The sequence below is a fragment of the Triturus cristatus genome, chromosome 9 (assembly GCF_964204655.1).
Source record: "Triturus cristatus chromosome 9, aTriCri1.1, whole genome shotgun sequence".
Classification (NCBI taxonomy): Eukaryota; Metazoa; Chordata; class Amphibia; order Caudata; family Salamandridae; genus Triturus; species Triturus cristatus.
Window position 1 is genome coordinate 269,264,863 of NC_140592.1, and position 27,412 is coordinate 269,292,274.

Here is a 27,412-nt window from a genome sequence, read left to right on the forward strand (position 1 = left end):
CCATCTCCAGCCACGGGGGCTGAGCAAATTCTTCGCTGTGGAAAGGGCCCACAGGGTTCCCGGGGGACGGCCGAAGGTCGGAGCCCCTCCGAGACCTCTCATCGCCCGGATTTTCAATTTTCGGGATAGAGACGCTATCCTGCAAGCCTCCAGACTTCATGGACCGGTCAAGCTCGACAATATGGAGGTTAATTTTTATCCTGATTTCACCCCAGCGGTCCAGAAGCAAAGACTGAGCTTTCTAGGCGTCAAACGCCGTCTTCGGGACCTAAACCTCAAATATGCCATGCTTTTCCCGGCCAAGCTGCGTGTGGAGGTGGATGGTCGCACTCACTTCTTTGATCGTCCTGAAGCGGCCGGGGACTGGCTGGATACTCTGCCCGGGGATCGTGAACAGAGGGGCGGGGGGGGCGGCGGGGGGAGACGGCACGCTGGATCGGGACTGAGGATCTAATATTGGGCCTCACTCTGGACGAAAATGTTGCCACTTTTGATTCTGCGTCAGTTTTTGTAAGTTCCCCTCCTATGGAGGTTGTGTTGGGTCTATTGGGGGTTCTCCCTCCTCCTCTAGGGGGTTTAGTTAGTCTAACTATATATGGGGCGACAGGCACACTGCACGTTGGGGGGGCTGTTTGGGCTCATGCAGGGGTGCAGGGAGGGGGGAGTTCTGTTGGGGTGGGTGGGTGGGGATGGGGTGTTGTTCGTTTTTATCACAAGGCAAACGTATTTTTGTGTTAGCTCTAAAGTGCTCTCCGGGGGACGAATGATGGCTTCTGTACATGATGGGGGGTAGGGAACTAACTTTGTTGTCTTGGAATGTGAATGGACTGGGGGACAGGATCAAACGGGGTGTGGTCCTGCAGTTTTTGAAGCGTATCTCGCCCGATGTGGTCTTTCTGCAGGAGACACACCTTATTGGCAACTCCTTCTGCGCCATGAATCGGCGTGGCTATCGCCTTGTGGCTCACTCGGGCTTCACGTCCGGCTCAAGGGGTGTGGGCATCATGGTGAAGAACTCGCTCCCGTTGGAGCTTGATGAGGTGCTCCACGATGACAGGGGACGTTACACGGTCTTGGTGGGAAGATTGGAGGGCAAAGTGATTGTCTTTGTGTCAGTATACATCCCACCGGGGCTGCAGTCGACCACCTTTGCGGACCTTGGGCGCCTTCTCCTTAGCCTTCCGGGGGGGCTTTTAGTTGTGGGGGGGGATTTTAATGCGGTGGTATCTGGGACTGTGGATCGTCACCCCCCTAGGGACCTCCCCCGGGCACAGGCGTGGCTACCCGGCCTCTTGGATACATTTGGATTAGTGGACTGCTGGCGTTTAAAACACCCCACGCAGCTGCAGTACACTTTCCACTCGGGAGCCCATGGTAGTCTCTCACGACTAGACTATGTCCTTGTCCCGGCGGCTTATGTTGGGAGGGTGGGAGAGGTGCGCCATTTGCCACGGGGTATTTCGGACCACTCCCCGCTCCTACTGCACTTTGATGTCTTTCCGAGGGGTGAGGGTAGGGTTGTCCCAATCAATCCTTGGTACCTGCGCGACCCCACCATTCGCGCTGAATTGATTAAATCCCTTCAGCGATATTTTGATGAGAATGTGGGGTCTGTGCCTTCGGCTGTACCGCTATGGGAGGCCTTCAAGACAGTACTCCGAGGGGAGGCCCTATCCCTTATTTCCCACGCCCGGAGGCGCTAGCGGGAGGAGGTGACCCGGATGGAGGCTGAAATAGCCGAGTTGGAGGGTAATTTAGAAGGTGGGGTGACGGATGCCGCATTGCATGTCCTCCAACTCAAGCAAGCGGCCTGGTGGCCATGGCCACGAAACAAGATGGACACCGGGCGAAGACTAAATCGACCCGGCGTGGCGCCGTCCATCAGGCCAACAGTATGGACCGCTATACCCTCCAGAAGGGATCTCCCGATGGACCGCGCAAGTCCCCTGAGAGCCCGCCTGATGCCCCAGACCTGCCCGCAGATCTGACTCTGCGAGATGTCATGGGCGCCATTGCCGAGATGAAGGCCTCGGTGGGCCAGCGGTTTGATACACTGGCGCAGAAGATTGACTCGGTCCTTGTGGATGTTGCCCTGGTGAGGGCCGATCTTTCCAAAACCAACGACCGAGTAGATTCTTTGGCCCACACCGCATCGGGCCTAACGACAGATGTGGCGGCCTTGCAATCAGAGGTGCGCCGGCTTAGTCAGGCAAGTGCGCTGATGGATCGACGCCTGGAGGACTCCGAGAGTCGGGCAAGGAGGAACAACGTCCGCATTATTGGGGTGCCCGAGGGACGCGAGGAGGCGGCGGCGGATCTCTTTGTGGAGGACCTGATTGCTACCCATCTCCAGCCACGGGGGCTGAGCAAATTCTTCGCTGTGGAAAGGGCCCACAGGGTTCCCGGGGGACGGCCGAAGGTCGGAGCCCCTCCGAGACCTCTCATCGCCCGGATTTTCAATTTTCGGGATAGAGACGCTATCCTGCAAGCCTCCAGACTTCATGGACCGGTCAAGCTCGACAATATGGAGGTTAATTTTTATCCTGATTTCACCCCAGCGGTCCAGAAGCAAAGACTGAGCTTTCTAGGCGTCAAACGCCGTCTTCGGGACCTAAACCTCAAATATGCCATGCTTTTCCCGGCCAAGCTGCGTGTGGAGGTGGATGGTCGCACTCACTTCTTTGATCGTCCTGAAGCGGCCGGGGACTGGCTGGATACTCTGCCCGGGGATCGTGAACAGAGGGGCGGGGGGGGGCGGCGGGGGGAGACGGCACGCTGGATCGGGACTGAGGATCTAATATTGGGCCTCACTCTGGACGAAAATGTTGCCACTTTTGATTCTGCGTCAGTTTTTGTAAGTTCCCCTCCTATGGAGGTTGTGTTGGGTCTATTGGGGGTTCTCCCTCCTCCTCTAGGGGGTTTAGTTAGTCTAACTATATATGGGGCGACAGGCACACTGCACGTTGGGGGGGCTGTTTGGGCTCATGCAGGGGTGCAGGGAGGGGGGAGTTCTGTTGGGGTGGGTGGGTGGGGATGGGGTGTTGTTCGTTTTTATCACAAGGCAAACGTATTTTTGTGTTAGCTCTAAAGTGCTCTCCGGGGGACGAATGATGGCTTCTGTACATGATGGGGGGTAGGGAACTAACTTTGTTGTCTTGGAATGTGAATGGACTGGGGGACAGGATCAAACGGGGTGTGGTCCTGCAGTTTTTGAAGCGTATCTCGCCCGATGTAGTCTTTCTGCAGGAGACACACCTTATTGGCAACTCCTTCTGCGCCATGAATCGGCGTGGCTATCGCCTTGTGGCTCACTCGGGCTTCACGTCCGGCTCAAGGGGTGTGGGCATCATGGTGAAGAACTCGCTCCCGTTGGAGCTTGATGAGGTGCTCCACGATGACAGGGGACGTTACACGGTCTTGGTGGGAAGATTGGAGGGCAAAGTGATTGTCTTTGTGTCAGTATACATCCCACCGGGGCTGCAGTCGACCACCTTTGCGGACCTTGGGCGCCTTCTCCTTAGCCTTCCGGGGGGGCTTTTAGTTGTGGGGGGGGATTTTAATGCGGTGGTATCTGGGACTGTGGATCGTCACCCCCCTAGGGACCTCCCCCGGGCACAGGCGTGGCTACCCGGCCTCTTGGATACATTTGGATTAGTGGACTGCTGGCGTTTAAAACACCCCACGCAGCTGCAGTACACTTTCCACTCGGGAGCCCATGGTAGTCTCTCACGACTAGACTATGTCCTTGTCCCGGCGGCTTATGTTGGGAGGGTGGGAGAGGTGCGCCATTTGCCACGGGGTATTTCGGACCACTCCCCGCTCCTACTGCACTTTGATGTCTTTCCGAGGGGTGAGGGTAGGGTTGTCCCAATCAATCCTTGGTACCTGCGCGACCCCACCATTCGCGCTGAATTGATTAAATCCCTTCAGCGATATTTTGATGAGAATGTGGGGTCTGTGCCTTCGGCTGTACCGCTATGGGAGGCCTTCAAGACAGTACTCCGAGGGGAGGCCCTATCCCTTATTTCCCACGCCCGGAGGCGCTAGCGGGAGGAGGTGACCCGGATGGAGGCTGAAATAGCCGAGTTGGAGGGTAATTTAGAAGGTGGGGTGACGGATGCCGCATTGCATGTCCTCCAACTCAAGCAAGCGGCCTATAGGGCCCTCGTCACGGAGGCGGCCAGGGGCCTCAGTAGAGAGCAACAGGGGCGACTGTATGATGTGGGTGATAAGGCTGGTAAACTTATAGCGTGGTTGGACAAAAAAGAGAGAGCGAATCGTGTGGTCCCGCTGATTGAGAAAACGGATGGTGTGTGTGTAACTGAGCCAGAAGAAATTGTCTCCTGCTTCGCGGATTATTTCCGTGGGGTGTACTCCCCGGTGTCTCCCTGCTCGGAAGAGGATTCCCGTGCCCTGCTCAGTGATATCGCGCTGCCGTCCCTTTCCGGGGATGACAGGGTGTCGTTGGACGCCGCTCCCACCTCCGACGAGATCGCCCTCGCCATACGCTCGGTCGCTTCCGGCAAGGCCATGGGTCCGAATGGTCTCCCTATCGAGTTGTACAAGTTGCGACCGGATACGCTGGCACCCCACCTTCGGGCTATGTTCCTGGCGGCACACTCGGTGGGCTCCCTCCCACTGGACCAGCGTCTGGCTACAATCGTGGTCATCCACAAGGAAGGGAGACCTCGGGACCGGGTTACATCCTATCGGCCCATTTCGCTACTGAACGCGGAGCCCAAGATTCTCGCCAAGGTACTGGCCAATCGGCTGGTCGGTGTGGTGGGCGATTTGGTCCATCAGGACCAATCGGGCTTTATTCCCCATCGCAACACATCCCTTAATTTGCGGCGTTTGCACGGTGTGCTCGCACGTGCCCCGTTCATACGGGAGCCGGCCATTTTGGCGTCCTTAGACGCCACCATGGCGTTTGACACGCTTGAGTGGCCATATATCTGGGCGATGCTTGCGAAGTTTGGATTCGGCCCAGGGTTCATCAGTTGGGTCAAATTGCTGTATTCGGGCCCATTGGCGCAGGTGGTGGTGAACGGAAGAGTGTCAGCTCCGTTCGAGCTGGGCCGGGGCACGCGGCAGGGCTGCCCCTTATCGCCGCTCCTCTTTGCACTTGCCTTGGAGCCCCTGGCGGCGTGGCTGCGGTGGGAGCCTTCCATCCGTGGTCTCCGCTGGACCCCTGAGTATGAGGACCGCGTATCCCTATATGCTGATGACATCCTCTTGTACCTAGCTTCCCCACGTAAATCACTCATAGTACTGGTTGATGTTTTGCATTCATTCGGTCGTAACTCCGGTCTGGTCATCAACTGGGCTAAATCGTGTGTGTATGTTCTCTCCGGGGAGGCTCCTATCCTCCCGCGGGGCTGTCCGATCCAGGTCGCCCCGCAGGGATTTAGGTACCTGGGTGTCTTCATCACTCCGGACCCGGAGGCTCGGTATGATCGGAACTTGCTTCCCCCCCTCCAGCGTCTGAAAGAGGATGTCGCGCGCTGGCGGCGTTTGCCGCTTTAGCCGCTCGGCCGGGCGGCATTGTTTAAAATGATGTCGCTGCCGCGTTTCCTGTACGCGTTGCAAAACACTATGGACCTCGTCCCGGCGCGCTACTTCCGCGAAGTGGAGAGTTTGCAGCGCCGTCTGTTCTGGGATGGGAGGCCACGTATTGCCCTGGCTAAGCTGACGCTCCCATGGTATGATGGGGGGATAGCCCTCCCGGATATTAAACGGTATTATTGGGCCTCCCAGCTAGCTGCTATCAATCAGGGCCTCTATGGGCCAGCCTTAAACCCGGCGTTTGAAATGGATAGGATGCTACTTCCAGGTGGTGACCACTATCGAGCACTCTATTCTAGCGCGCCCGACGCTCGCCTAACGGGGCCCACGCGTGTCATGGTGCGAGTGTGGCACGCGGCCAATGCAGCTATGGGGTCGAAGGACCGTCTCACCCGGGCGTCACCACTATATGCGTCTGAGCGGTTGGGCTCCTTGTGGACCTCGAAGGGCTTTGAGCAGTGGGACTTAATAGGCATTAGCAAAGTGGGGGATCTCTGGACGAGGGGAGGATTTAAAACGTTTGAAATGCTGCAGACGGAATTTCAGTTGCAGGGCAGCGAATACTTTCGGTATTTGCAGGTCCGACATGCGCTGGGCTCCGTCTTTCCGGACGTTGCCTCCATCCCGGAGTGTTCCCCCCTGGAGGATAGAGTGCTGGACGAATACGTCCCTGACAGCACGATCTCACTGATCTACAAGAAACTGATCAACGACCGCTCAGACTTGTTGATTGCCCTTCGTGAGGCTTGGGTAGCCGATGGGCTGGAGCTGGACGACGAGGACTGGATCTCTGCGGTGGCCTCCCCGAAAGAGGTGGCCATACCGGCTCGCCTTCGCTTCGTCCAGCTCAAGATACTCCACAGGGTCTACATGACGGGGCCAAAGCTCCTGCGTATGGGCTACGCTGAGGACGGTTTGTGTAAGCGTGGGTGTGGTGCGCTGGGGACTTTTCTGCATATCTTGTGGGAGTGCCCGGAGGTGGCGGGGTTCTGGCGTGGTGTGCATGAGGTGCTGCGAGTGGTCACGCATGTGGCGCTGTTGCCCGAAGCGAGGAGATGCCTGTTGAATGTGTGGGAGCCTACCGATTACTCGGTGCCGCAGACGTGGTGGGCGACTCTGGGGTATATGGTTGCCAAGCGTGATATTGCCCAGCTGTGGGGATCCCAGAGGCCCCCGACTGTCTCGGCCTGGAAGGAACATATGGATTGGTGCATGTTTCGGGAAAAGGTGGTGTATGTGGCGCGAGGTAAGCCTGCGACATGGGTGAAAGTGTGGGGCCCCTGGAACGCCTACCGCGGGGGAATCTGTGCTCCACCGTTATTGCCTGATCCGTCACCGGCCCCGTCCCCTTAGCCAACTCATCCCCCCGGTACCTGAGCATTGGGTGTACCCAGCCCTAGTTTTGATCTCTCCCCCCTCGTGAGATTCCTATGGATGGCTAGGATCCCCCCCTCCGGGGAACACGTGCTGCTATTTCCAATTGAGGATTGCCTTGTGGGTTTGTTTGTAGTTGTTTGTTCTTTAAGTTTAAAATGGAACCGTATAGGGGGGTCAGGACAGTGTGGCCCGCAACGATGTTACCTCCTGTGCATGCTCGGCCGCAGCACCATGTGTTCTATAAATGTGTATCGTATGCTCCTTTTACTGCTAGCGGCCGGCCGGAAGGTTGTAGGCCCATATTTGTATATTTTTGAGTCTTGTAATAAACGGTTTCAAAAAAAAAAAAAAAGATTGGAAACACAGACACTAGAGATGATACTCTACACTGGGGCACCGGAGTGCCAGCTTTACCTCACCCACAGGAAGCGGGTGCGTAGGTGTCGAAGTGCGTTGGGTTTCTTCTATCTGTTCAATGGAGCCTGTGGACAAAGATGCTGCAGGCGATCGGTCCGGAAGAGATGCGGTGGATCCAAGAGTGGATCGGAGTTGTAGAAGACCTGTAAGCAGAGGGGACAGTGTTCACAGTCACTAGCCAGTGACCAGCGTGGCACCAGGTGGGTACCAGGCGATGTCGGGTGCAAACAGGAAGAAAGGTGTAGCTTGTCTCTGCAGCCACGTGGTCCCTAAAGGTTGACGACGTCCAGGAGTCGGTTCACGAGCTGTCCCACACAGGCTCTCGCTGTCGGCGGTGTCGGCGACTTGGTCGAAGCAAACAAGCCTTGGCAAAAGCAATTGTTGTGGAAAACGAAATAAGCTGGTGGTTCTGACCAGCAAGGTCAGAGGGACTGCTCCTTTGGAGGGGAGCAAGGGCCAGTCTGGAGCAACCAGACCAGCGGTGTAGTTCTTGAAGTTCATTGCCAAGATGGCCACTAGCCAGCGGGCCAGCAACCGGTTAGGCACGTCGAGTGGCAAAAATGCAGAAGGGCCCCACGCAGATCGTGGAGATGCTGGAGGGCTCACCTTTGGTGCAGATGCTGCTCGGGTGTTGGGCTTTTCAGATCCCAAAGCACAACTTGGAGGGAGCCTCGGTTGTTGCGCTTGCAGCTTGTCGTGGTCTTTTCAAGATGGCTGGCTCCACGTGTCTCGGTGCCTCCACGGGTCTCCTCTTTTCAGGGACTGTGGATCGGGCGGTGAGAGGTCTGGAGGTCCAGGTCTTGTCAGTCTCTGGGCTCGGGCTCCGGCGGGAGGCGGCGGCAAAGTAGACGTTGATTCGCTGGATGGTGCTTGCGTTAGCAAGGTGGTCACTCCCTGACCACAGGGGAGATTGGCTTCAGTCCTCTGTGCGGCAGAGTGTCGAAGTTCCCGTCTTCTTCTTAGTTTCAAGTTGATTCCAGGATGTCTGAAGTCTTAGGACACAGCTCCTACCTTTAAGCGGATTCTAGGGGCCGGACTACCTGCTAGGTCCCTCCCTAAGGGTGGGACCAGGAAGGGGGGTGGTTACACCCCCAATCCTTTGTCCAGCTCGCCCCAGGCCCGGGACTGGTGTGCCCCAGGACCGGATTGAACTGGCATATGCACCGAGGCTCCTTGTGAGCCTCAGGCATGTCTGGTTTCTTTCAAGCCCTACCTGACCAATACACAAAATCCTGTCTGGGGTGGTGCACGCACCTCCCCTGGCAGGAAACCCTTTGTCCACACCTCCCAAGCTGGAAGGACTCCCAGCAGCAGGAGGGCAGACTTGTGTCTGTGGTGGCAGCATCCATTTTGTGGAGCTGAGGCTATGTCTGATTTTACCCGGGTTTCAGGTACTGTACATGTCGTGTCCCTCTAGAAGGGTGGAATGCTAACCCCGTCGCCAGAATTGGCGAGGGGTTAGTATTCCAATTCGTATGACACCTTACTCGACATGTTTTGATAAAGCCAAACCAAAGTTAGCATTTAACCGCGAGGTTCATAATGCACTTAAGGGTATATGGTATGACGATATCTGGAAACAGTAGAAGGAAGTTGTTCCGACCACTGCAGACAGGCTCAGCTCATGCCAGAGCACCATCTCACATGGAACCAAGCACTCTGCCTTCAGGATTGTTAAGGCCTGCCATAGGAGTGACTTATAGGTTAACATGTGTCCCATTTAAGGTTAGGTATAGGTATACTACACCTAAGTAAGAGGTGGTTACACCAACTTACCCCAGCTGAGTGATCAGCCAGTTGTGTCAAATTTGTTAGGCCAAGCCTGGGGTGGCATAATACATGCTTCAGCCCCTGGCAGGCCTTAGATACACCAATGCCCTGGGTACCTAGTGTACACTGGTACAGGGGCTCACAGGGTGATCCAACCAATTGGGTATGTACCTAGGGTACATGGAGTCCATTTTAAAGAGAGAACAGCCAGGCTGAGATCCTGAATGGCAGGATCTCAGGCCAACTAAGTCGAAAAACCAGCTAGACACTAGGCAAAAATTTGGGGGTAACCATAGTCAGATATCCACCTTCCTACACTTGTTTTTTTTATGAGCATAGCCGTGGTGGGTGGTGTGTGACGTGACTCCAGCTCCCGCGGATGAAGAATCGATGATTGCACAGGGCCCCAGCCTCTGGCATGTGCAGTAGAATAGGCGCTGCTGACAAGCATGGCAGAGTCTTTAAAAGAGCCTGTTGCTGCGTTCCAGCTTCGAACAATTTTCAGGAAACTATCAAATTGTCAAGATAACTCCAGGTGATTAACGTTCTTCCTGGATCGAGATTGAAGTTTTTCTAGTGGAATTTTTGACTAATTGTGAGGTAGGTAGCAGAGAGGGTTAATATGCCTACTGCGGGGAAAATGTACTCTGCAGATCACAGAGTGCATATAATATAAATAGGTCAGTGGTTAGTGCTTTGGTTAGGGAGATCATTTTGTTACTTGCATTTTATAAGTTAAAATTCTATGATAGAGCAGTCAGCTATTAACTGTCATCAAAGAGTTACATGCTAACTGCAAGGTATAGATGAGAGCTTTCTGATTTTTTCATTATCCTATTGTTGCAAAAAGGGTTTATTAAGTTAGAAATTAATTCTTATTATAAAAAAGAATCCCCCAACCATGGTGTTAAGTTTTAAATTCTTATTTTGTGCTTCTCCAGACCAAGCACACTTAAACTGTACTGCCTACCAGTATGGATGGTAGGTGACTCTTACACCTTATAATCCTGTGCCTTATGTAACATTTTCTATACACTGTTCTACACATGTATGATTGTGTGTGTGTGTGTGAGATGTAAAATGACACCCCACACTGGTAGGGATGGCACTATAAAACGAATTTAATGCATCTGAGAGAAAGTGGTTATGGAGACGAGGGGTGCTGTTAGAGGGTGGCAGTGAGGGAATCCGTGGCGGAGGTGGTCATTAGGGGGGCACCAACAAACATTGTCGCACTGGGCGCCACCAGCACTAAAGCCGGCCCTGCCCGGGGCCAGGGGCTGCGAGGCATGATTGCTTAGGATAGGCCTTGGATTCGTCACTCCGTTTACTTTACTGTTCACTTTGTTCATATAGGTATGAACTGAAGTGAACCTCGGATGCCTCGCAGCCTCCAGCGCCGGGCACCTTGTTCAAGTACCATGCCCTTAATGGCATTGATTTGTTTTTAATTATGGCAGTTTTTTTTATAAATGAGGCCATTTCAGAAATGTTTTTGAAGCATCCTTCAAGTACGCCGAGGGACAAGTGTTATTATTTATCTAAAATCCTCACATTGGGTGACAAAGGCTTCTTTCACAAGACAATAGGACATCAATATGCCAAGGGCACCCTAGTCTAAATAATGCTTGATAAAATGAAATCTTATTTGGACTGTTTTTAATGATGCATGTCTTTTAGTAGACCCTTTATCATTCGGAGTAAGAAGTTTTAGGTTTAGGACTCTGGACCAAGGCACTGAACGACCTACGAGTTAATAGGACAGATCGACGTGCACAATATCATGAAGGAAGGTCTGCAATGAATACTGAAGAAGGGAAACATGGGGACAAAAAATAACTGAAGTGGCAATGAATGCTACGAAAAAATTAACTTCATATGTGTTGCAAATCATCCATTTCGTATTGGCTTCTTATTCACTGCTTGTACTGGCTCTGCTGTGAATGGCCACAACAGTAATGTGTGTCTGAGTTCTGCATCACCCTGTTAAGGAAACTAATAATAGTTAAAAATGTCATACCAGTGTGTTAATGGTCCAAAATAGAACCTGGCCTGGACGGTTTTAAGCCTTGTTGGGGCTTCACATTGAGGTGCAACTTGAGTCCTATGAGATAGCTGTGTCATAATACAGCCCACATCTCTATACAGACTGGCCATATTATAGATCTGATATATAATTTTGAAATGGAGGGTGACGCTGATAAACCTTGTCTAGTGCTGTGTGTGGATAAACAAGCTCTGTAGAGACAATTGGTCATCCTTGTACTTCAAACAGCTCTGATATAAATCATAGACCGTGGCTACCTACCACAAAAAGTAGGAGTGTAGACTTTTAACTGCCAACCATGACATTTAGGTATAGAGCAAGGACAGTCAACGCAACGGATAGGCTGCTTCAGCACCTGGCGTTTAGGGCGAGTGCCATCCATCCTGAAGCCCCCTCTTAGCCCGAGGCGTTGGTATGTCTGAGAGGTGGCTAATAACAGAATTTAAATTTTAGAGGCTTCTTGGTAAATCTTGATGGAAACCCCAATGTTTTGTGTTGCACCATTACTTCTACTGCAGCAGTTACTTAGATCTGCATAGTGGCATCTCAATTTGAAAGAAACGCATGATGATGCGAACACAGTGGCATTCAAGCCAGGTAATCGATGTATTAATGTGTCACAGTCACCAGGAGAGAATGTATATTAGGCAGACAATGACCTAAAATGATTTCATTTGCAGAAGTCACTAACCTGTGAGCTTCAAATGTTTCAGCGAAGCTATGTGGAAAGGAGATTTCCCTGAGGAAAATAAACTTTTTATCTTTTTCATTTTTTCTCTGTACTGTGGCTTGATAATTTTAACACTTCTCATTGAATACAAGCTATGCTCGATTCTATCAAATATTTGGACTCTGTATATCCGATTCACACACTTTGTTGGGTTCATTATTAATATGCAGAAACTTGTGGTGCGGCTGCAAGTTCCCTGTGAGTCAGCTGACATGTTGGATGTACTGTTGGGAAAATCATTGTCATCCAGTCACCCATGTTTTCTTTTGGAGCACATTGATCTCCTGGGGTGCCGCAAAAGCATGGTAGCAAATGGGAGGTGAGGTGAAGAATAACTTAGAAGAGGCTAGGGAGGAAGGGTAGGAAGGAAGCAGAGAGAGACAGAGGTAAAGAGGGGTGAGGTCAGATACCGAGAGAGAGATAACGGAGCAAGAGATGGGCGAGGAGAGAAGTAAAGATATATAGAAAGACAAGGTGTTGAGGGAGGGATAGGTAGAGAAAGACTATCAGAGTTAGAGGTAGACGGGAGGGTGGGGGGAGAGATTTGGACATAAAAATAGAAGCGAGTAAGAGAGAGAAGGAATACTGAGAGGGCCTTGGGAGGTGGGGGCCCAGATTAATTGCCCATTTTGCCCTTGCCTTAAAGAATCTCTGGGTGACAATCTATCCCAATTACCCATATACAAAGTTGTGATATTGTCTTCAAAGAATCAAAATGCCCTCAAGCCCAGTTGATGAGTTGAAGTAATTAATACTGCTGCCATGAGTGCGTTTGTAGTCTGTAAAGAGAAGACTGCAGTGTTTAGTGCAGCAGTATTTATGTATGAAATGTGTATTATTCATTTAACTTATAAAAGTTTGCAATTGCAAGTAATGCACATAAGGTGATGGCACTGCAGGCACATGGCAGTGGTGACCACAACTTGTGATTTACACTTGCGAAACTTGCACTTCTGCTGTCACTGCTTCCTGTTGTTTAACTGTTCTTTGCGTTAGGGATGTTTGCACTCTTGTTGTCAAAGCTATACCTGTGTTATATGCTGCTGAAGCCAAAGCAATGAACTATATGAGGGAGAGGGGTGCAGGGTGCAAAGGGGTGGAGCACGTGTACAAAGAAGGGCAGGTTTCCCTACCCCACACAGTGGTGTGTACAGGTGGCTGTGCTTGTTGTCTGTGTTTTGGTTTGTGTCTGGCTCGGTTGCTTTGAAGCTGAGTTGAAAGAGGGCATAAGGTGGTAAAGCTAGTAAGCCTGTATCTAATTCCCAGAAGCCCAGCGGTTCTGCAGCCTCACATTTCCATAGAGCCCTCTTTTTACACTTTGACATTTTCTGCATATGTGATGCAATGTTTTTCTTCCTGACCCGTCTTGCACTTAATACAATACAATCCACGTACTGCAATGCTGGGCGCTCCTTTTAGGACAATTGAATGTTGATGACCAGTAGTGACTGGTATAGATCTACAACATTCCAATGTTTCCACCATTATGGTGCTTGCCTATTGTTCCTCCTTTTCTTTTTTAGAACATCATATTACCATTGGGCGGAATGCTCTAACAGCTTTATTAGCCTTCTGTGTATGTCAATACCGCTTATTAAAGGGCCACCCTCTCCTTTATAGGCCTGTGAATTGGGCCTTAAACTCGGGTAGGGGGCCTTTAACAGCAAGTATAGGCACAGTAATATACAATCTCTGGTGCAGGAACCAGCTTGGTTACCTCGCAGCAGAGGCTGGGGATGAGTAAATAGGGAACAGCCAGGCCTGGAAGGAAGTGCTCTTCTCTTGGCAGCAGGGCTCGCAGTGGAGAGTTTCATTTGCCAGGTAGTGAAGTCCTTCTGCTCTCGTTGCAGTACACCCTTCGCCCAGTGACACTGACACCAACTGCATAGCTGCCAAGGATTCAGATTCCTATAGTGCCATTTCCTTAATTTTAGTCAATTCAGTGTAATTACGAGTGACTTTTTAACGACTATGAATGACACTTTCTGGCCAGCAAAATCAAGCAATGAGGAAGAAAGAAACATATAAATATCAGACATTGCACCTATTTGTACATCAAGATTGTTTGAATCATACGTTTTGAGCTTTATTAAAGCATCTGCTACATTATGGCCCAAACAGGGCATTAAACGTCTGTGATTGTTCAACACCTTTGAGTGATGTTTGTAATTTTTAGGGCAACACTCCGAAAATTGTTCCAGCGCCACTGGCCTGGGTGCCTTGGTTGACATTTTGATGCTTTCTGGCTTGGGTGCTTATGTCAGGTTGTCATAATTTACAATTTACTATGCTATGAAAGTTAATGTAATGGAAAATGTGTTGTGCACCATTTTGGTCTTTCTTTTTACAAAATGTTCATGAGGGGAGAATTTCCCCCAAACATCTCTAGCAGTCATTGAGTTTGCTGCGCTCGCTTGCTACACACCGTATGGGGGCCGATCTAACAAAACTTGCCAGAGCTGCTTTTGGTACCCAGTTCAGCCCTGAGTGTTGATTAATTAATCATTTTTGTGAATCACACTGTGTAACTAACTCGGCACACTGCCACCACCTCACCCTGCTTTTGTAGTAATACCGGAAGACAAAGCTTAAAAGTGAGGCAAACATTAGAAGATTGTGTGTGTCTTTCGAGTGAGCATAGACTCTGTTAAAAATGACATACCCTACCTCAGTATTGAGCTCAAATCGGCACATAGAGCACTGGAATATTTCAAGTGTCCCTTTACAATGCATTAGTCATTTTGGCTAATTTATTCCAAAATTGTGCTTTAAATGCACTTTTGATTTAATCTTTTTCAAAATTTTCACAGGGAAGGGGAACCTCCTATAAAAACCTTAATATGAGGAAGACTCCCTTGCTGAAATTCAGAGGGGTTATTACATCTGACTTTTAGCAGTACCGGTTGAGGATGTGGGTGGAGCCAATAAAGTAAGTGGGTGGAGCCAATAGAGTAAGTGGGTGGAGCCAGGGGCAAGAAGGTGTGGCCTACGACTAACATTTGAGCACCTGGACTTCATATTTTACAAATTAAGCACTGGCCTGAATCAAACTTCTTACATGAATATGTTGTGGATTCACTGCGCCCTCATAGCAGATGTGCTTTGATAAAAGATTGTCTTTCTCCTATTCAGATATATGGTGATGCCAGAGAACAAGTAGCTCAATAAAATATAAGATGAAGGGCCTCACTTTGAGTCCCCCTCGCAAGGGGAAGATTTATCAACACTTGCACCAGTGCTAAGTTACACAAAGTGAAGAAAACCACCACAAAATGATGATAAAGTATTTACTTTCCAGCACAAAACATCTTTTTCGCTTGAAAGAAGCCCTACAAGTACTTCAAATAGTGATTTGTGCTGCTTTGTGTTACTTTGCATCAAGCAGGTGTCCCATTGGTGGTACATGGATGTTCACACGCTACTTCCCATAGTTTGTGATGCTAAGCCCTATATATTAAGATTGGTAGACAGTGCTGTGCACCAAAAAACAATGCCGCCTCTGGGAAGTGCTAGCATGTAGAAATGTTTTTATTTCTCCTAATTTTAGACCCATTGAATGTGTGCTGCACTGTACAGCACACATAGAAGGTGTGAAAAGTTTTAAAGTGGGTATTTTCTATTGCTAGGGGACCCTTCCAATCCAATTCCTACGCTAGACATCATGCACACACCTTGCACTATGCAATATGTGTGCGTGGTACTAGGTAGCCGGAAAAACAAGTTCACTCGCACTAGGGAAGAGCACAGCAGGGCCATATCTTCGTAGATATTGCACTTTCCAGCTCTACCCTCATAGCAGCTTTGGTTGCTGTGTTGCTGTGTTGCATTGTGCAATAAATTAGTGTATCTCCCCCTAAGTATTTAAGTGGGCACAGCTGTTTCTGTACTTGGTTTTTCACTTGTAGCATATGAAGTGTGTTATGCAAATTCAGTCAAGGTGTGTACAGGCTGTTTTCTCTAGAGCCTACTGTTGTGTAAACTGAGTCTTTGGCTCAGCTCCACAGTGTTTGTTTTCACACCCATGGGTTACAGGAGTTAAATTAGTTCAATGCAGCAGCGCTGAATGTTAAAAAAATTTTTTTTACTGTAGCCCCACAGAAACCCATCCAATTCATAAATGAGGTGGAGTAAATGCTTTTGTGTTATTAGCAGGGAGCGGTGGTAATCGAAACGATCGTTCATTAATGATTTACACACTCAAGATCTATAGAAATTGAATATGGTCTAGTGCACATAATATTGGTGACATCACAGAAGATAATAAAACGCAGCTAAGTTTTTCAATAACACTGAAAAAACGTAAAAATCACATTACAATTTACAGACCTCCACTCACAAATACATTGTTTTTAAATCTAAAAACAATGCGTGGTATTGGCATGCGATATAAATGCATAATCGCGGAAAATCACATGCGTACGAAAAATGCGAGGCACTGGCATGCAATGTATTTACCAGCGTTGTACCATCCTACAACCACTCTGCTATCTCTAAACACAGCAGGGCTTGTTGTCTGTTTGGAACAGCTTGTCAGATATTTCAAGCACAAGGCCAAGAGCTAAGACATTGCATCTATGTGAAAACATAATTTTAGCAAGAATGGGATGCATTGCAGAGCCTCGGAGAGTCTTGCTGCAGGATTCTTATGTCAAGATGGAACCTGGTGATGTACTCTTCTGGATTTGTGATCGGCGTCTGGGACCTGGGTGAAGTTTCTCTCCACTTGAGGGGACGAGTTGTGATCCTTAAGTACTATATTATTATTAGGGATGAAAACCTCTGACATTATTTCAGGTATGTTGCATACAGATTACAGGCGCCAGAAGTGTCTTACACAAATCTTTAAGTAATTGGGTGATGAATTAACTACACCCTTTTGATGATTTATCTATGGATGCTGTTTTGATGGCCTTGACGTTATAAGTGCACACGTGTCCCAGACTGGGTGTCAGATCAGGTGCTAGGTTGTTCTCTGAATTACTTAATTCATCGAAGAGAATCACGTCCTGGACATCTCACAATCCGGTTTCTGAAGCAACCACAGCAACGAGACTGCACTCCTCGCTGCCATTGACGACATCCGCTCCCTCCTTGACCACGGCAAAACCACAGGCCTTGTCCTACTGGACCTCTCGGCAGCCTTCCACACTGGTTCGCACCGCACCCTAATCATGAGACTCCATGACGCTGGGATCCGCGACAAGGTCCTGGACTGGATTCACTCCTTCCTTACCGGCCGAAGACAACAAGCCAGACTACCTCTGTTCCTCTCAGAACTTACAGAGATCAGCTGCGGAGTGCTCCAGGGCTCCTCCCTGAGCCCCACCCTCTTCGATGTCTACATAGCCCCCCTCGCGGCCATTGTCAAAAACCACAGACTCAACATCATCTCCTACGCCAATGACACCCAGCTGATCCTCTCCCTCATCAATACACCCACAGACACCAAAATCAACTTTCACAGTGGGATGAAGGCTGTTGCCACATAGATGAAAGATAGCTGCCTCAAGCTCAACTCGGACAGGATTGAAGTACTCATCTTGGAACCCGCCCCCTCAGTTTTGGATGACTCCTGGTGGCCCACCACACTGGGAACCCCCCCACCCCCACCCACACAGACTACGCATGTATCCTCCACATCATACTGGACTCACAATGAACCGCTAGATCAATGCCGTAACCTCATCCTGCTTTCACATGCTCCGCCTGCTTGGAATGACATTCAGATTGGACTCCAAAGAATCCAGAAAGATGGTCCCCAACGCACTGATCACCAGCAGACTGGACTACGGAAACGCACTCTACACCGGCATCACCCAGAAACAGCTCAAGAACCTACAGAACGTTCAAAACGCTGCAGCCAGACTGGTCCTCGACAGCCACATCACAGAACACCTCCGATAACTCTACTGGCTCCCAGTCAACAATAGAATCACCTTCAAGCTCCTCACACATGTCTGCAAAGCTTTCCACGACGTAGGGCCAGAATACCTGAACCACTGGCTCGCATTCCATGTACCCGCCAGACAACTTCGCTCCACCCAACTTGTCCTGGCCATCGTTCCACAGATCCACAAGACCAATATTGATCCCATCAAGTACACTGGGGAGTGTCAAAGCAGTTTCAAAAACATTTTAGGAGATTGTGATCCTGACATTCTTAGTCATCATCAGGACTGAATTGAGCATGGGAAGCCGTTTATCAAATATGCAGATTGGTGTAGAGGTCCTGGTCTGATTCCCTTGTCTTATATTGACTCTGGTCTGGGGTGAGCAACATTTTAACGGAAGATGGAGGTAATCCCATACGCCTGAAGACGGACAGCCTTTCATCCAATACAGCTCCAGTGCATTTCTAGTTGCATCTATAGAGAACGTAAAGCAGTTGCCCTCTAGGGAAAATTCCCGGTTGAGTATGGAAATTACATAAGGGCCTGCATGAGAGAGAACCAGGTAGATCTCATCATACAAAGAAACAATATACATGATAAGTTAGCTTGCCAGGCGTGGCTCTAAATGTGAGGTACCCTCTTAGTATAAACAGAACAACCCTGAGTGCTCAACCAAGCAGAAGAGAATTCTGAAATAAAAACGCACACATCAATGGATTAGAAAGCCTGATTTACCGAGGGACCAGGCTACAGGTGCTTCTATGAGGTCTAGAGTCCTGCCTCATACCACCAGACCAGAAGCTTCAATGGCATTAGGGAAATGTATGGATTTGCCTGGAATTGCTGGTGAACAATTGCCAATGCAGTCCTTTCAGTTAAGAGATGTAAAGTCTACCAATTGCCCATCCAGCCCACACTCATTTGTCTTCTGCCCTACAGACCGGTCAGTATTTGTGGAAGAGCATTAGAAACCTTAACAGCTTTCCAAACTCCTTCTGTTTGGAGTGATGTCAAATGCCTGCATGTTTGACATTACAAACAACCCAAACACACAGCTGATCAGGGGGCTGTAGGCCAAACCAAGAAAACTATAATAGGCATCAACAATGAGCAACACATCACCAGTCAGGAAAACAAATATATTTACCTTCTAGATAATATACACTTAGGTTTGAATGACATGATCAAATAACAAGGATTATCTATTCGCTAGTTAATGTAGTCTCATTATTTTGGCAGCCTCTTGCAAGACTATTATGAGCCTCGAATTGTTACTCCGCTAATTTCCTTGGTTTTGTTTTCTTTTTTGTTACTTACATGTCACTTAATGTTACCGACCATATAACTATTGATGGTCACCAACCCACCGATATAAAACTCAACCACCTACAATATTACTTCAATTTGAGTTTGTCTTCTTTCCTGAACATCACAACAATTCCAGTGGTCCAGCATCAAAGTTATTGTCTTTCAGGACTATTCAGCATCAAGTTTGTCACAATAATCCTACCATTAAACTGCAGCTATGAGAATATCTTCAGCCTGCTCCATGCACATCGCGATTTCACCAATAATTAAAATAGTATCTCAAATAACTCAACTAGATGATGAGTTCGGTAAGTGCAGGTTTCAACATCATGCTCTTATCCCTTTGTCAGCATCCTAGTCCAAGTCTTGCAAGACTGTCAAGCTTAACAGCAACAATATCAAACCAGGCCTGTATAGTGACACCTCCATTGACGTTCATTCAATGCGCTAGGAGCGCCTTGACTTCCCAAGTAGCTCACACAGCACTTCAAGTGTTTGGAACTAGTCATTCAGATTAAAACCAGCTAGCTGAGGGTCCAACCTTCTGGTTCTCTTCCACAATATGACTGCAATACTATCAAAAAGGTTTTTTGTTTTCCTTTTTCACATCTGTTGTGCACTTTTGTCGAATATCCATGTTTTTGTCTCCCCAGACCTTGGAGCATTACGTTTCACAAGCAACATTTTATAACAATAACTACGTTTGTCCCTACTTTAGTCTTATATCCATGTCCTTAATCTCACCTACACCCTCTTGACTATTCTCTTCTACGCATAAACACTTTCTTGACTTCTATCCCCCCACACACTCGCAAAAGCCCCCAGTGTCAACATCTAATTCATTTTTTCATACGCCCTGCACGATTTACTGCATGCCAGTTGATCACAGCTTCCACATCTGTATAAGACTTTGTGCTCACTTCTTGCTCACATTTGTAAGTCCCCGATTCTCAAAGCATTAGATGAATCCTTAGTAATAATAGTTTGCTTTACTGTACTAAGTTCTTGCAAAGTTAACTGTGTTTCTTGTTTTGCTTTATTATTTTCCCCGTTTTCCTTCCTCTTTTGCTCGTGTTCTGTGCTCCATCGTTTCAGACTCTTGGAAGGCACTGGGTATGGAGGAAAGATCACAGAAGCATGCTTCATGTTCGATTACCACACGTGGGAAGACTCTGGTATTGGAGGAGAGAGAGCACAGGGGCAAGCAACATGGACTGGTTCATGCTGAAACTTCCAGATCAGAGAAGGCCGCCATCCAGTCAGTCAGTAACATTGTGGTTCAAATTGGCAACAATGACTCCGTGTGTCACAGAAAGTTGTATCGAAGAGGTCAACAAGGGAAGAAGTTAGGATAAACATAGGCGGGAAAAGTAACTGAATGTCGAGAAAAAAAGTGACTGCTCGTTCCAACACACTCCTGCAACAGCAATATATTTAAACTTGACCTCTTCTAAAATTGTTGTGTAGTTTTTAGGATTGACTAAGTGGCACCTTTTACGAGTCATGGCCCATTATTCCATATAAAGTCCAAGAAGAGAGTAGGATTGGGAACGTGGAACTTCCTTCTGGATGGATGAGAGAGAGGTGTTTAAGACTTATTGGTCAGGAATGCAATTTAGCTTTCTCACTAGCTAATAAACACTTTACTGTATCCATTGGTTGTCCATTGGCTGTGGTATAAACAAAAGAGTTTTTTATTTGAATACCACTTTCAGGAGGTCATTTATTGCGACAGAAGTGTGATCCATAGCAGTGACCAGCTATCTGATGCAACATGTCCTCGTGCTCAAAGCAGGGTTCTGTGTAAACCAACCCTCCTCAGATAACATGTATTCTTTGCATGAAAGCAACTGTGAGTAGGTTAAATAAACAGGTGCAGATAACTAATTATGGGAAAAAAAATATATATACCTAGTGTGGTGGTTGCTATTCTTGTTGCCAAATGCCAAAACATTTAATTTGTATGAAAGCAGCACCACTAAGACAAGACTCCATAAACTGCAAATTTATGTTCCAATGAACAGTAAAATAACCATATGAAAATGTATGTAGCATTTTCTTCAATGCATTTAATTTGCTTGACAGCAACAATATGAAAACACACATTTAACAATGTCTCTCTGTGCACGCTGGCACCATGTTTTGGTCATGTGCTTTCATGCAAAAAATCCATACCTTCTGGGAGTTGTAGTCTTTATTTTCCTCTATTAACCAAAGCATTTGATGATGGTTTGCAAAGGGATATTCTACAACAGGTAACGCGTTATTTGGAGTAGACAGAGCAACCGGGCGAACAAATGTTGCCATATGCTAGAATTAAAGAACTGAATATCGAGAATGTCGGTGCTGCATATTTATTATAATAGCAAAGAGGCCATGATGCTATGGATATGCAGATAGCACTGCATTGTTACAAAGATGTTCCAGTTCCACAGAGGGCAACGATCGAATGGGCATGGAGCATGAAGTAACTCATCATGGGTTCTCTGTGGAGACGCCAATGGTTGATTTGGTACTCACACCAACATTTTTCTCTACCTCAAATGTGAGTTTGTCAGCAAAGGGTGAAAATATGAAGTGGGTAGGAAACCTGCATCCAAATATCCATGAATCCCTCTTTCTGTCCATTTGTTCCCCTGTCTCTTTATGCCTGCATTCCTGTGTGCTGTCGGGCTGTATCTGTGTTATGTGAGGCTGCATGTTTGCCTGTATCTTTGGTGTCTCTCCTTTTCAAACTCTGAGTGTTCACTTTTGGACGAGGGTGCATGCCTCTGCCTGGCATGTTCAGGCATCTGTCTAGCAGACTATTTTTCCTAAATCTCCATCAAATATGACTCCTTACACTACTCCCTTCCTTTCCACAACCTGATTCAGTGTACCTCCTGCCTTTATCTGCTCCTTTATTCCCTCTACTCCAGCCTATTTTCCCCACCACCTTCCACCTTGCCTAGTAAGGTTGGCTGCCGCAACCGGTTTGTCTCGGTTATCTGTCTGTCTGATGGTCTGTGCATTTGTAAGGTGACTGTAGGTAGGTGGTCTCTGTGTTCATGGATGTCTGTGGGGATGTTGCTCTGTCTACATACATATTGGCGGATGTATGTGTCATCTATGTCAAATGTATAACAAATTGAGGAGGAGTGAGAGCTTCTCCTCATTGCTCCTCTTGGCTCTTTACTATCTCAGAGCCTATCTGAGTCATTGGCCAACATCCCAGCGGCATGCGCCACTACACCCAGAAATGCCCAGCTCCCCACCCACTGATGACCAAGTAAGAGCCCACTTTAAATGAGGTAGGCCTACACTAGATCCAAAGGTTCCCTTTTCCCATTGGAATTCTGAAACTGTGCTACAGTCTGAAGGGACTGCTTAATGGAGCTTGAGACATAAGGTAAGAGATCCCACAGAAAACTGTTGTTTCATGGCTTCACTGTCTCCAGCCACTCCAGATCACACCAGAAAAGAGAACTCACAGCAAACATCGCTGTGCAGGATGATTTCGGAAGGCAATCTGTGCACAGGCTTGGTCCGCTACCACTTCCTTGCGTAGCTTCACCGACACAAGGCATTGCAACTGTGAAGCTCAGTTGAGATGGGCCAGCTCCTGCTCTTATCTACTGGAATGGATACCTTCCCATTGCTTAGCCTCACAAGCCTTGCGGACGCGCAATCTACCCGATCGATCCAGTTTGAGTGCAGCATGGGAAGATGGCACATAGGCAGGCTGTACTCTGCACTAACAACTAGATGTTGGCCATATTGCAAGTAGACTGATGATAGAATCAACTCTAATCTCCCGAAAACCCAGCAATGTGTTGCTTCTGTCTGCAGCCCCTAAGTGAAAGCGCCACTTCTGATCTCATCAACCTACAAATCACTGTGGTTTCTCCAATTCTGAATCTGATGAAAGGCAAAAATGACTTAAGAATGCACACCACAAAGAAAAACACCATGCCTCTCACACCAGACAGTTGTGGGACTCACAGCAGGTGCACCATTTCTCCTTTGATTTTAAGTCGGTACCCTGAGTTCTCTGTCTTGTTTCTATCCCTCATCCACACACCCTTTTCACAGGAAGTACATAGCGAGTCACCAGAATCCCCTAACACCTCTAGTTTTAGCTACCAGACTCCTCACACAAACACATATCGTTTGGTGGGTGTGCATCCTGAATATCAAACCCACAATATGAGCGGGACAGAATATTAAGAATAAAATGAAGAAAAAACAGATATAGACAGGTAAGTAAGTCTAAATTTTCTTTGCCTATCTCCACATCTATGTACCCATGCGGTACATATATCTTCAAGGTGCATCGATGTGGAGTTAGGAATAGTATAGCTATACTTCCCTATGTTCACTTTTTTCCTCAATATTTTTGTACCACAATTTTCAGTGGTACAACCGTTTGAAGTCCCCCAGGAAATCCTCTGTGGTCTAAGAGCTAGGTAGCCCTGCACCTTATGGTCACAATGAGTACTTTTAACAGCATCAGCAGAGAATAAAGACCTCAGCAGTGAAGAAGCTCAGGAGTTTCTACATCGTAAAACCAACCACCACCGTATCAAAAAATGCCAGACGAAGATTGAAAAATTGCACCATGAGCTTAGACTAGGTAATGCTCATCACAGAGGCCTGCACTAGCACTGAAAAATGCTACAAAAGTGGCCTGCTTTTTTCATTATTAATCTGAAAGGTGGCAACTTGCGCTTAGTTAAAAAAAAAAAATCCCTCAGAAGTCGAAGGTGCACACCAACTAAAATGTTCTATCGCCCATTCAGTTGAAGCAAAATCTAATATTAATATTTACATAAATATTATCAACAAGACTCACAACAGCGATTTGAACCTTCTGGCCATAGAAAAGATGTTTAGTCAACACAAATGCTGGAGCTGCACATCTATAAGACTACAAAGCCACCTTAGTCATCACCATTTCAAATAACTGTATCATCTTCACCAATCAACTGTCCCTCAGCAAACTATTCTCTTAACACAGCATTATGGGCGCCAAACTCTCTACACAGCCAATCACAATTTCACACTTCCCCTTTATCCTCAGATAGATGCTCAACCGCTCACCCCATATTCACTTCTTCCCTTTTCAATTTTCAAAACATCTACCCCTTTCCTGGCCTCATACACTGAAGTTGTCAACACTCAGTGTCACTCTTGAATGCCAGCACCTTTAAGGTTCATACGAGCGAGCTGGTACATATATTTGAGGCTTAACAATACCAGTCTTAACTCTACCCAAACTATAAGTGTGCTGAGATAGGGCAGGAAGCCGTCTAAATTCACTAATGGAGACCACAAAGCGGAGTATGACACTGGAAATACGAATTGATGACCCACAACCAAGATTTGACAAATGACTTTGTGACCTAGGAATAATGGTGCCCAGTTGGGCCATTGTCAGGCTCTGGGGTAGTCTTCAGACCGTGATACTGTTGGGATTGTGTTCCAACAGCATTCTGATGGTTACTGCATACTTCTCTCCAGAAAACAAATAATTCTGTCCTCCTGTGGGAAATATTTTGTTTTCAATGTAAACGGCTGTCAACAATGGATGTAAATTTATTACTATAGAAATGAGCATCTTAGGGTTCTAGGTTTCTGTTACTTTTATTTTTCTTATAAAACAATTGCACTGTTGTAAAAAATACCCATTCTACCCTGAAGCATACGCTGGACTTCCCTACCTTCTTTCAGATTCCAAGTGCCAAATAGTTGTCCTCAATAAAAAAATTTTTGGTAACGACTATAACACTTAATTTGACACATCCTTTTCACTGGCCATGAAATGAGTTTGGAGTATAGACAGGACAAGAAATGGGGAGGTATTCCCTTTGCCTATACTAATATGATATCAGCAGACACCCCTATCTAACTTTTTCCTCTTTTAAGAGCTTAATTGTTTACTGCTCCATCAACACAAATAGACTCTTAACCGTGGCAGTGATCTGTCACCCGTCTGCCCACAATCTAACCTTCCTGGATGAATTCCTTTGAACTAACACTGACTTACAATCCAAAACCAAAAGTAAATCCTGAATAAGGGAGACTTTAATTTGTGTGTTGGTAAGCCTGGCTCAAAACGTGCACTTGATCACTTCAAGAACATGCACACCCTTGGCACCCAAAAGGCACTAAGTTACACCAACACTTTGGTGCCGATTCCGATCCTGTAAAACCCGGGTACGAATGGTCGTACGGAGCGTTTTCTCCATACGACTCGTACCCGGGAATACCACCTTACAAACCAGCAACTACGATTCGTACAGAAATACCATTTCCGTACGAATCGTAAAAAACACCGTACGACTAAAAAATGCATACAATTCTGATCCCGGACAGCGCGTACGCGACGTCCGCACGGAGTCAGGCAGCGTTTTACTGGCCAGCAAGTACGATTCGTACCTACAGCACTCCGCACGGCTATATTTTTACGGGAGCCAAAAAGTGCCGGAAAAGCTAAGTACGCTGCGATGCATGACAAAAAGGGGCCCCGGTACACGACGTACACGCCATCACCCACATCGTACGTGTCATCATGTACGGTGCGTACCCCAACATTGCATTTGTACGGTGCGTACATACACGCAGTTGGGGTACACACCGTACATAGGCCAACAGTGCGTATGTACGGTGCGTATGTCTGCACCGTCCCCCCCACCCCCGTATGTCCGTACCGTACCCCCCACCCCCCGTATGTCTGCACTGTATCCCCCACTCCCCCGTATGTCCGCACTGTACCCCCCACCCCCCAGTATGTCCACACCGTACCCCCCACCCGCATATGTCCGCACCGTACCCCAGGCGTACCCCAATCCTCATGTATGTACGGTCCGTACATATGGGGGGTGGGGGGTACGGTCCATACATACGGGGTGGGGGGTATGGTGTGGACATACGGGGGTGGGGGGCACAGTGCGGACATACGCGGGGGGGAGGGTGGGGGCGCCATACGACTCGTACCCCGGGCACAAGTGTACTCGGGGTAGGGGTCGTACAAAGTTTGCTCCGTACGGGGCCTTTTCCATGCGCTTGTGTTTTCGGACGGGCGGTACGGATCGTACTTGCGCGCTCGGACTTCAGTTTTACGATTTGTATGTAAAACTGTCCGGGGACGTCTCGTAGACTTTCCCCGAAGCGACTCATATGTATTTTTCACGTACGAATCGTACTTCGCCGTTTGTACGGGACTTGTACGATTCGTACGTAAAAAAACACGGATACGAGTCGTACGGTAATTTTTTTTAACGAATCGGCATCTTAATGCTTGTTATGCCATGAACCTAAGATTTACCAATATCCTTGAAAAAGAACCCAGGCAGTGCACATGCAAACCTAGTCACATCACTATTTTGTATCTTTCAACCTGACCAACCCAATATACAAACGCACCACCTACAGCAACAACAATAGCTCACTATCATGTGCCATGAGGTTTCTGCTCAGCATCATGCTTCAGCTTCGTAACTCATGTCAGATACAACAAATATGATAAATACCTCTATTGAATGAGAGGAAAATTCAGGCCCACTTAACCACACCATCTCTCCTCTGTTGAAAAACATGTGCAACTGTGAAAATACTTTCAGCCCATCCCAAGGGAGCAGGTCCCAGACACACTCCCCTCGTTGCTAAACACCACAGGTCTACCTGATACTGCTGCCTTAACCCCTTGGCACCCTTTGCTGCCCACCTCGTACCTTTTCACTGCTAGCTCTTATTATTGGCACTGTGTTCTTAGATTGACCTGTACACAGCTGGCAGGAGCGGCCCGTGCAGGTAAGATTAAATATTCATTGGACCCAGATCACCCAACACCTGAGAATCCTCCCCGTCCAAAAAATATGCCATTCAAAGCTAATGACACACGCCTACAAAGCCCTCCACGACCAAGAACCTGCATACTTGAACCACCGCCTGAACTTCCGCCAACCATCAAGAAACCTCCACTCTGCCTCCCTCGCACAGACACTGGCCAGCCGCTGTAGCCACAGTGTTTGTCGCTCTTTCTCCCACCTCACCGCCAAATGCTGGATACCCTCCACCTCCAAACATCATCCTCGCTGACTGACTTCAGGAAGAAACTCAAGACCTGTCTCTTTGACTAGACCCAGCAACCCAGTGCCTGGAAGCCATCACAGGTAACAAGCCACTCTTTACAAGTACTGTTTGATTGATTGATTGAAAGCGTAGTAAAAATACAACTTCAAAAATACCTGGAACTCAAAGACTTCTCCATCATCATCAGACTGGTTTCGGACCATGCAAGGCACCAAATCAGCCCTATCCAACACA

General features: G+C 48.0%; 1 long non-coding RNA gene across 1 annotated transcript in view; it reads left to right on the forward strand.

Moving 5' to 3' along the window:
- The window catches only part of LOC146797734 (uncharacterized), a 172,685-nt gene extending 151,246 nt beyond the window's left edge, over positions 1–21,439 (forward strand). The window contains exon 3 of the long non-coding RNA XR_014968520.1: positions 20,201–21,439. This is a non-coding gene — a long non-coding RNA (uncharacterized LOC146797734). The remainder of the gene's footprint in view (positions 1–20,200) is intronic.
- The last annotated feature ends 5,973 nt before the right edge of the window (positions 21,440–27,412 follow it).